The sequence below is a fragment of the Amblyomma mixtum genome, chromosome 1 (genome assembly GCF_055824585.1).
Source record: "Amblyomma mixtum isolate Tamu chromosome 1, ASM5582458v1, whole genome shotgun sequence".
NCBI lineage: Eukaryota > Metazoa > Arthropoda > Arachnida > Ixodida > Ixodidae > Amblyomma > Amblyomma mixtum.
In genome coordinates, this window is record NC_143012.1 from 59,433,588 (window position 1) to 59,444,229 (window position 10,642).

Genomic DNA, 10,642 nt, shown 5'->3' on the forward strand with positions numbered 1-10,642 from the left:
ATGAGCATCAACAATGGCAACAACATGGGCAACAACTTCGAGTGCGGCCAGGTGCTGTCATACGGCAAGTAAACTCATGCGTTGGCAAATTTGTGCTCCTCAAATACGTCTTTTTTTGTGATTATACTGCTGGTCTGGCTTCATGCGGCTCAATGCATGTCAAGCCGCAGCATGTGATATTGAAATCCTGTTTTGTCTTTGCGCGTGCATGGCGCTTTTCCGGCTCGGCGCTTTTACCGGTCGGAGCAAAGCCAAAGCTTTGCAAAGTCTAGCCACAGATGCAAATCATTTTGCGCAGTCAAAGCTACTCGTGTAACCAGAGTTAGATCAGTTACCTTTGGTGCATGTTGAAGTACTTTGGCATTCGTAGTGGATAATTCATCGCGTGCACCCGCGTGAAAGTAAACGCAACAAGTGCTAAGGTGCCGATTTGCACTGGCTAGCCGCTAAAAATTGAATGGATCTCTGTGTTCTTATGTGACAGTCTTGCTGACACAGTCGTGAGAGAGCTTTTCGTAGCTGCTTTCAGCTCTAGCGGGTGTGACTACAGTTGATGGGCCATTTACTTTGTTCTGAGGTTTACGCTGTCCATTCTGCCTTTATTCGCTGAGTGAGTGCAATTCTCCGATTTTCGTGGTGTGTTTGCTTTCTCGAGGACTATTGTAGCCATAAAAGGTATGGTTCATATGCTTCTAGACACCCGAGAAACTGTGATACCGTGCTTAAACCGCTGCTGTCTCTTCTGGGGCCCGATGTAGGTGATGCAGATGGGGGTACTTGTAGCCTACTGATCGCGCCGACGAGTTGAAAAAAAGAGCATGTCAATATTGATTTTTTTTTGTGTGTGTGGCAAAGAAACTACCGCACGCTGCTGTTATAGAGTCATTCAAGCATTAACAATTAACCGTTTTAATAGTCTGCACCGAGCAAGGACAAACTGTTGACAGTCTTCCGTTGCATTATTTATCTTCCCTTTGACGTGTCCTCGTGGCATTCATGTTATTATTGTTAAATGCACGTTGGTTAACAATGCTGATTGTGGCTTTGTTTCATTCTTGTCTCTTGGGCTGCTTTCCTCTGTTCCATCTCACAGGTGTCATAAAATATCACAGGTATCATAAATGATGTTGAAAGGACGAGGACTGCAAATTGCCAGGAGAATCTTCCAAGGGAAACCGCTGCCAACGTCAGGAGACCGATAGGTTGATGCTCGTATCCTGTAAAACCGTTTATCCTTTGATCTGAATGTGTTGACCATTGTCTAATGTGTTAAGGGTGTGGGGTTTAAATTGGGGGAGCTAAATACGTTCTCCCCGTTTAAGCGCGGCTGACACAGTTCAAAGCCGCGCGGACCCCACCCCATGGTCGCATACGCTACCGAGCGCACGCCGACCACGGCGGGCCTTGCTCTGCGGGAACAAAGGAACGACACACTGGCTGACACAAACAAGGCATTTATTGCTATAACAACAATAACGCCAGCTAGCAACAAAATACACTGAGGAATCGAGGAAGTCCGACTCACCAGCACGGCTACGAGCGAACGTTCGCCCACGGTAGGGTAAAGGGATAAACTCCGAGGCCGAGCGGGACGGGCTCGGCGGGAGCAAGTTCCGACCAAGAGGCGCCCGTCGACGAAGAGCGAAGCTGCGAGCGAAACGTCCGGTCGCTTCCCGATCCCAGGGAGGAGAGACCCCGTCGCTTCCCGCGAGCGCGCAGCAAAACGCCATCCGTGGCGCTGGGGTCGCTGCGACGCGAGCGCCCTCCCCTGTTAGTTAGAGTAACCAAACTGAGATGGGTGCGTTGCGGGAGAGCTAAGTACAGGGAACTAGAGCGTTGAGGGAAAGCGAACACAGGGGACGAAGGCGTCCCCACAAGGGCAAACCCTGAACCTGGAATATATTCTAATTAGAGAGTAATTACGTATTAATATCTACCAGAATGCACCCATATGGCTGCTTAAAATAGTTAGATTCAAGTTATTCCATTATTCTGCAAGCGTTCTGTCTTAGTCGTTCGGGGTAAGTGTGCCTTGCTGCGGCTTTCTTTCAGTCATTGTTGAATTGCTTATACCTGTATTTCTTTGTGGCATCACATTGCTGCTTGCAACTTTCTGGGCAAAACGTATGTAAGGGAGAAATGTCAAAAGCTGCAGTGCCCTAGGCAAGGGCACCCGCAGAAGTTTTTTCAGGGGGGCACCCGATGGCCGAGGATGGGGCAGACAGTAGGTTACCACCAAAAAGACACCATTTGTGGTCTAAACTACCCACATGAAAGAAAAATTAGAAACATCAAATTAGTGCTAGGCTTGGAGAACATACATTGGATTTTATTAATGAATGAAGAATTAATATTAATAAAGAAAGTGCGAAAAGTTACTATCACCTAACCGTGCTAATCAAGCTGTGTAGTTGTTTTCTGCTAGGGCATACATAATATCCAAAATTCAGGATGGGGGTCAACCCTCCCTCTGGGCGCCCATGGCTCTAGGATATTCAGTCTCCAGCAGTAAATAAAGTGGTAGGAGTATAACTTAATTAAGCTGAGTAGATGTGCAAAAGCATGTGTTTATGCTTCAATTGGAGAGGACACTTGAGCTCCTCCTTAAAGGTGCACTGAAGAGGAATCTGAACTCGTCTTTTTGCTGCAGGAACTCGATCTACACGTTCCGAGCATTCTTAGAAACTCCAACTTATTGCCGCGTGTGGCCGATTTCCCTAATTAAATCGAATTAACGTCCATCTCCTGTCTTTATTTTTTGAATTCTCCCCGTACGGTAGGCGGAGTTAACCAACGCGTGGAGTGCCTTTCAGCCAGCTCCGTGGTGGCTTTGCTTTCGCCTTATTTTGATTTTTAGGTTTCCGTAAGGAAATAGTTTCATTCCCAGATAATACAGCTGCAAAATAAGCCTGCAGAAATAAAAAAATACGTGCGGACTATTTGCTTCTACGGATTACTACTTATTACTCCGCCATTTGCAGAGTGGCAAGCCGCCACAGGACTGGGTGAAAGGCACTCCACGCATTGGTCGACTCCGCCCACCACACGGGGAGAATTAAAAAAAAAGGCGGGAGCCGGACAATAATTCAATTTAATTAGAAAAATCAGCCACACAGGCCAATAAATCGAGATTTCTAAGAATGCTTGGAACATGTACATTGAGTTCCCGCGGCAAAAAAGACGAGTTCAGATTCCTCTTCACTGCACCTTTAAGGGTATGACACGTCAGCTTTACTGGGTTAATGACCATATATTGCAGAATTGGTCATCGTCCACTTAACATTCATAGACTGTGGTGAGTCCCGATACTAATACTAGTGCAGTGGAGCAGCAGTTAAGCGGTGCACCGCTCCACTGGCAGGTGGCTATTTCTATCACAGCCACCAGTAGGGATTGTGCAGCCATGTTGCTCTTCCTGAGCAACCTCCCGCTACCAATCATCAATTTAACTGCCACCTGCCAGGCGCCGCAGTGACACAGTGGTTATGGGGCTCGGCTGTTGACCCGAAAGACATGGGTTTGATCCCGGCTGTGGTGGTTGAATTTTGATGGAGGTGAAATTCTAGAGGCCCGTTTGCTGTGCGAGTTTGTGCATGGTAAGGAACGGTAGGTGGTTGAAATTTCCGGAGCCCTCCACTACAGCATCCCTCATAGCCTGAGTTGCTTTGGGATGTTAAACCCCCATAAACCATAAATCATAACTGCCACCTGCCACAGTGGTCAATTTGCTCACAATCCGATAGGCAGGCTTTGGTTTGGTTTGGTTTATGGGGTTTATCGTCCCAAAGTGACTCAGGCTATGAGGTATGCCATAGTGAAGGGCTCCGGAAGTTTCGATCGTCTGGAGTTCTTTAATTTGCACTGATATTGCACAGTACACTGGCCTCTAGAATTTCATCTCCATTGAAATTCAACCGCCGCGGCCGGGGTCAAACCCGCGTCTTTCAGGTCAGCAGCCGAGCGCCATAGCTACTGAACCACCGTGGCAACTTTGATGACGCCACAAGGTTACGTAGACTATGTGGCGCGACACCCTCTTTCGCAGAAGACAAGGCTGTTGCTAGGAGTTGGTACGTAAGGAGTGGTTTTGCGCTAAAGCTGGAGGAGACATTTAAAATCCGCCTTAAGGGTATTTGACCTGATAGTGTTGATAGGTTAATGGCCATATATGGAGATGTGGTCATGCTCTGCTTTACATTTATTAACCCCTGGGAGTCCTCATACCTCTCCTAGTGCAGTGGTTAAACAATGCGACTCTTCTCTGCGATGGCAGACGTCGCCACTGGTGGGGCTTCTGTGACCCTGGTTGCTATTCCCAAGCAACTTCTCATGGCCAATCATTGATTAAACTGCCACCTGCCACGTTGGGCAGTTTGCTCGCAATCCAGTATGCAGGTTATGATGGTGTCACAAGGTCACGTGACTTAGGTTCCTTCTCTGGGGATTTTTCGTGGACTTTTTAATCGCAGCCAGTGACGCCGACAACGATGCTGGCTTTTCTGTGACACGATGCCCTTAACATTGTCGCATTAAAACTGACCTGTTGCAGCTGCTGTCTTGTAAACTCTGCAGTTACACATTTTCATGCATCCATATTTCATGATTTAAGATGCAATTGTGTTGGAATTTATTATTTGTTGTTTGTAATCTTCATATGAATATGTGTATGTGTATTCTTTGCTAGTTTAAAATGATTGTGAACAACTTGAGACACTTGAGTCAAAATGCTACACTTTATCAGTAGGACTCAGTGCGGTAAATACGTGTATTTTTGTGATTTTTTCTAGAAGAAGCTTGGCAGTTTTTACTTTTCCTCTTGCAACTAGTCAGCATTTCTAGCGTGCCTTAGCCATGCTTTCTCGTAATTTCTTCTAACATTTTCAAAAAGATGAGACTGTAGCCACTTACTGGCAGTGGTGTTGCGCTGCTGTTGGCAGAAGCGGTTGCTGTTATCTGTTTATAGATATTGTCACGTAGTGGTAACGGCAGTCCGGCAAGCAAGGAGACGGCAAAAGGGTCCTAAACAAAACTTGACTGCAGATCTGTGCCCACAAAGAATTGAATGATTCGGTGGCAGCGTAGCAACAAGCCTTCTTGGCGGTTGTCAAATAAAATGAATGCAGTTCTTGTGCGCACTCACTCAATTTAAGGCTTTGCAACGAACATTTGACATAAGACAAAAGAAACTACAACAATGTGGAAAAATGTGAAAGCAGTTCCGCGTGGCCGTGATCAATTGAGATATGTCTGGTCATCTTGTGTCACAGACAAAAGATAAAGCTGTGTACCGATGGCTTTGAGCATCAATAAACTCACAGTATGATGATTCGTGGCGCTATCAGCAGTACTAATTTATTTGTAGTATGTTTAAGACTGCCTTAGTGCTTTCAACAGTAGTTTTGATAACACTCGTGCATCTCATGTAATGTGGCACTCATTACTGCCACTGCATGCTGCCTGGGAGGCACAGCAGTCGGGTCCGCAGAGTTGCTTAGAGTTTCTATGCGGGTATATCCTGTGCTCGATATTGGGGTTTTCAGACGCACTCTGCCATAAGAAGACGAGACTACGATAATGAAAATATTCGATTTCAAATGCTTCTGCAAATCGCAGCACCACAGCGTAGATTTGCTTATTTGGACAAGGAGCTCTCGAGTGTTACAGAAAAGATTAAGTTGATAAAAGTCGGCAGACTCTCTCTTTAACAAAATACTGCAGCTTGCAGTTTTTATTCTAATCAACTTCTCTGCTCTGTTTCATTTTGCAGGCATCAAAACCAATATTGTTGACCAACGAGTACACAAGCTGCCCAAAGGACCATCTTCCAAAACCAGTGCATCCAGCATTTTCAGGATGAACTGCCTGATGTTCATAACGTGAAAAAAGCACCATAGCCAGTGATCTCAGACTGTGGTGCATGAAAATGGGCTGTATTCGTCCCTGCCTTTTTAACGCCTTGACCACAACCGTCATTGCAACAATGAGCCATGGTGTCTCAGTGATTATGTTGCTCGGCTGTTCACCCGAAAGACGCGGGTTCGATCCCGGCTGATGTGGTCGCATTTTGATGGAGGCAAAATATTAGGTGCCCCATGTACTTTGCGATGTCAGTGCACGTTAACGAACCCCAGGTGGCCTTAATTACCGGAACCCCTAAACTAGGGTGCCCTTCATAGCCTTTGTTGCCTTGTGATGTCAAACCTGAAAAACCAACCTACCGTCATTGCGTCATTAACAGTGGATATTGTGAGACATTCTATGTGTGACATTGTGCACGAGTGCAGATGAAACCTTGATGATTCATGCTAGCATTGGTGACACAGCTGACAGAGTTGGTTTTGTCCGTGTGGTTTGCAGTGTGACTGCTTCTGTTCTGAATTAATTTTTTGTGATCACCGGGCCTGATTATGCTAGATTGCATATAGATGTGTTTTCCTAATTGCTCTTTTTTTTATTTTCCTCCCTTAACATTCAAAACTGCTGTGTATGTATTCATTGCGATTCAGTTTGCAATTCATTGTAATAGTGCTCTTTCCTGTCCCTTCGTTTCGCCTTCGGGCTTCTTTCGCACTGTTTCACTCATGTCACAATGAACCAACTAGCCCAGCAAAAAGTTCTGCTTGGTAATATCAACCTGGAGATATTTTTAGTCACGAAGCCTTATTTTTTTGGGGGCTACAGGGAAAAAATTCTTTGCTTACGATGTTCGCAGAGTAGCTGAAGCGGTTCGTGCTTTGTTGGTACAATAAACTGCTCCTGGTAGCTGCCAGACGTGGACAATATGAGATGATACCCGAGATGGTGCAGTGTGCAGAGGCGAATGGGCTAATTACTGTGTTTCTTTCGGTCGTGACAGGTCAGCTCAGATTTAGATATCAAGCATTTGGCTGCATTTAGCGAAAGGGAATCGGTCGTCTAGCGGTTTTTCTCCAGCAGTTTGCTGAAGGTTTATCTGCAACATGCAGGGTAATGAACGTTCAAGATTTTATGGACAAAAGCTAAGCACTCACCAGCAGTGTACTGTGTCACGAGTGAAAGCTCACAGACATTCTATAATTCATGAACTTGCACAGACTTGCAATATCCCTCCCTAGAAGCCAGGCATTATGTGAGCACTTTGTCTAAGTTGCTCTGACCCTTAAGTTGGCTGCAGAGTATGCCGAGTAATTGTTCGAAGGCTAAGACATTATCCATCCAACTCCATGCTAATTTATAAGCACCAAAAAATTTGGTTAAAATTTTTTTTGTCGGGAACAACTCATTGACCCTAAATGTTGTGTAAGATTGCCTTCTTCACTTGCAGATTACTGGCGGCCCTCCAGAGGGGCTGTAGCACGCTATAAATACTGATTTTCTTTGTGCAGGCCTGGTCACAGCTGATCCCAAGCTCAGAGTGTCACCTGGGGAAAACATCAGTAAACAGGTGTACGAGTCCTCCCACTCCAGTTGGAGTTTCATGAAGAAAAGCCCCCAGGAGTTGCACCTTCTCACCCAAGCATGTGACCGTTCCTTCCAGTGCGACCACTGCGGGAGGAGCTTTGCTCTCAAGGCCACCCTGGTTAGGCATATTCGTACTCACACTGGTGAGCGTCCGTACAAGTGTGACCACTGTGAGAGGAGCTTTACTCTGAGGCAATACCTGGTGCGACACCTTCGTACTCACACTGGTGAGCGTCCATACAAGTGTGACCATTGTGAGAGCAGCTTTGCTCTGAGGCGAACCCTGGTGGACCACCTTCGTACTCACACGGGTGAGCGTCCATACAAGTGTGACCACTGCGAGAGTAGCTTTGCAGCAAAGAAAACATTGGTGGCACACCTTCGCACTCACACGGGTGAGAAACCATTCCAGTGCCAGCTCTGCCCCATGGTCTTTACACAGAGGTCGCACCTTGCAAAGCATGTGCGAGCCCACAAAAGAAAAACCATTTCGGTGTCAGGTGTGCACAATGCCATTTAAAGAAAAGCACAATTTAAAGCTCCATGAAAGCAGGAAACCTGCTTCAAAAGTTAGTTTGTTGAAGTTTTGATACCTTTCTCCAACATTATGTCAATACCATTGCTAGCTAATCTGTCTCACTTCTTAATTTGCTATATTGTGGAAAAAATGTCCGAATTTACCTGCCTTCAAAGTACAACAGCACAGAGCAATTTTTCAGTTGCTTTTCCTGATCGATAATGAACCTGAACATACCAAGCTGGTAGTTTACTCATTTTAGTGCATTGAGTGATGTGCGTGAACTGTGGTTGCAGTGTTTGGCACTAGCTATCAAACTGACATACTTTCGTCAGAGCAGTTGTGTTCTTTTAAAAGTGAATGTAATGGCACCAGAAAAACATGCTGTTTTATTATTCCTTCCATGCTTGTGTTGTGGCTTTATTATTGGGACAAAAGAGCCAAGAAACCAAGACCAGGCTCCTGATGATAAACATTGCTCGCTTTTGTTTGCAGGTCTTTAGAGCATTCTCTTGGTTAAGATTTTAAAAAATTAATGCTTTACTGCACTGATTGCTGTGCGTTATCTTTTGTCAAATAATCGGCTGTCTTTGCATGTGGCATGTATTTATTACTAATTATGTCCTCGGCATTGTCAGTGTTGACAAACGTGCTGTAGATTTGGAGGCAAACTGTCACTGTCTCAACAGCAGTTGTCCTCATTCCATTTTGTAGTAATGGTTTCGAGGTATTTAAGCATTTCTACAGCAAGCCCTTGCAATTGTTTTGTGGTTATTGAAATTCAAGTGAACTTGCTTTGGCAATTGCATTGACAGAAAAATTGACATAAGTGACCATTAACATAAAATTTATTGCTATTTATAAAAGCTTGTGGAGTTTTGTTTGTTGAAAACCAATAAAGGACAGTGAGGACGATGCTATCAAATTTTTTCTGTTAGTGAAATCCTATAGTTCGGCATTTTGTAGCTTTGCTGCCATTTGTCCTGGAGTGAAAGAGTCTTTTATTGGCAACAGTTTTGGATTCGAAGTTGAAAACCTTTTTGCCGCTGCTATGATTCAAACTCTGGACTCTCTAATGACGAAATAGGAGAACAGAGACTCCGTGACTGCTGGCGGCCGGAGCGCAGCAGCTGAAATGAAAACTACTGCCGGCCCAACGTTGAAGCCCTTATCACTCTTCGTTTACGTTTGGACCTACATTATGATGTGTCCCTTTTCTGATTCTGGCAGTGAATTTCTCGCAAAGAATTGCGTCATGCATTCAGCAACATCACTCTTACACAGCACACGATGCTTTTTAGGGCTGAGGCAGGAAGTCTTGCAGGAATGTCCTAGCACCGAGGATTCGACAGCATCGCTGTAACCACCGAGCCACCGTCGCGACTGATGTGTAGCAACTGGTATGTGTGGGCGTATTAAAATTCTGTAATTATAATCCTTATAGGGCTGGTTATGTAGCCTAGAATCTTGGTTCGCTGACGAAGTGAACTCGCCAGGCAGTGCATTTGCTAACGTGCGGGCACGTTGAACTAAGGCTACACATAGCTGTTTTTCCTCATCGCCATTGCACGCTATTGCATCAACTTCATCCAAGCAGCACTTGCTGCTCTGCCGTTTTAACTCGAGGTGCATAATAAAACCATGCAGGCACGCAGAATGCATAGCCGTGAAGCACCCCAAAGCATACCAAAACTCTGCTGGGCGCCTGTTGCGCCGCTAATTGCAGGCTTTCTTTTACTTTCAGCATTCAGGCTGTATTTTTTCCGTCTTCCTCGTTTTATAAAAGTGCACAAAAATTAAATACTTCATTATCGATAAAACACATGCTCTTCATGCACCTTTTTGAGCCTCAGAGATCTGTGATGCTTTTCTCCTTTTTCATCATGACGCTTGTACTTGTAGAAAGAGCGGTGTTTTTGTGTTCAGGAGCTGGTACTCTATCGATACAAGCCAACTTCATTTTCTCCTCAGTGTCCCTCTAAGGAACATTTACTCCATCCATTTAAAGACTTAGCTGTGTCTTGTAAGCTTTAATAATTTGAAAAAGAGAGACACCAACGAACCGAAAAAGGTCTTTCTTGACGTTCCTGCTCCCAGCACGGGGTGGTCGTTCACAGCAAAGATGCAGACTCCTGCATAAACCGCAACTGAGACTACTTGGAGGAATCGGGATGCTACAAAAAGTGATTGCAGCAGTGTGCTCGTGATGTGAAAAATAAATGGATTTTATAAATCAGCACTCAGTAATGGATGGCGACAAGACTGATTGCGACAAGGCAAAAATCGTTGCAAGAAAAAAATGACAGCATCACGGCTGCATATGGAATCTCTAACCATATATACACAACACATCACACAAGCTGATTCGAAATGATGCAAATCTAAACCCGATATACACACGCTCCTTCAGGTGATTCTTTAAGGCTATTTAAAATAAACCACTTTTGGTGATGCCTTCCTTGTGAACGTAGCCCCCATGCTGGCAGCTGAAATGTGAAGAAGGATCTTTTTTTACTGTTTGGTGTCTCTGTTCTAAAATCAAACCCCCCCCCCCTTCCCAAACAGGATTCTGTCACTCTCAACTTCGAGCTAATATATTAGATCAGCTTAGCTTTTTTCATGATGCCGATTAGTTCGAAAATGGTTTACTTGCTGCTTTTGGGGGTTCTGTCAGTAGTAATTGTG

At 45.0% G+C, this 10,642-nt stretch overlaps 1 pseudogene; it reads left to right on the forward strand.

Annotated features, from left to right (window-relative positions):
- Nucleotides 1-8,873, forward strand: LOC149366381 (uncharacterized; annotated as a pseudogene).
- Nucleotides 8,874-10,642: the final 1,769 nt, after the last annotated feature.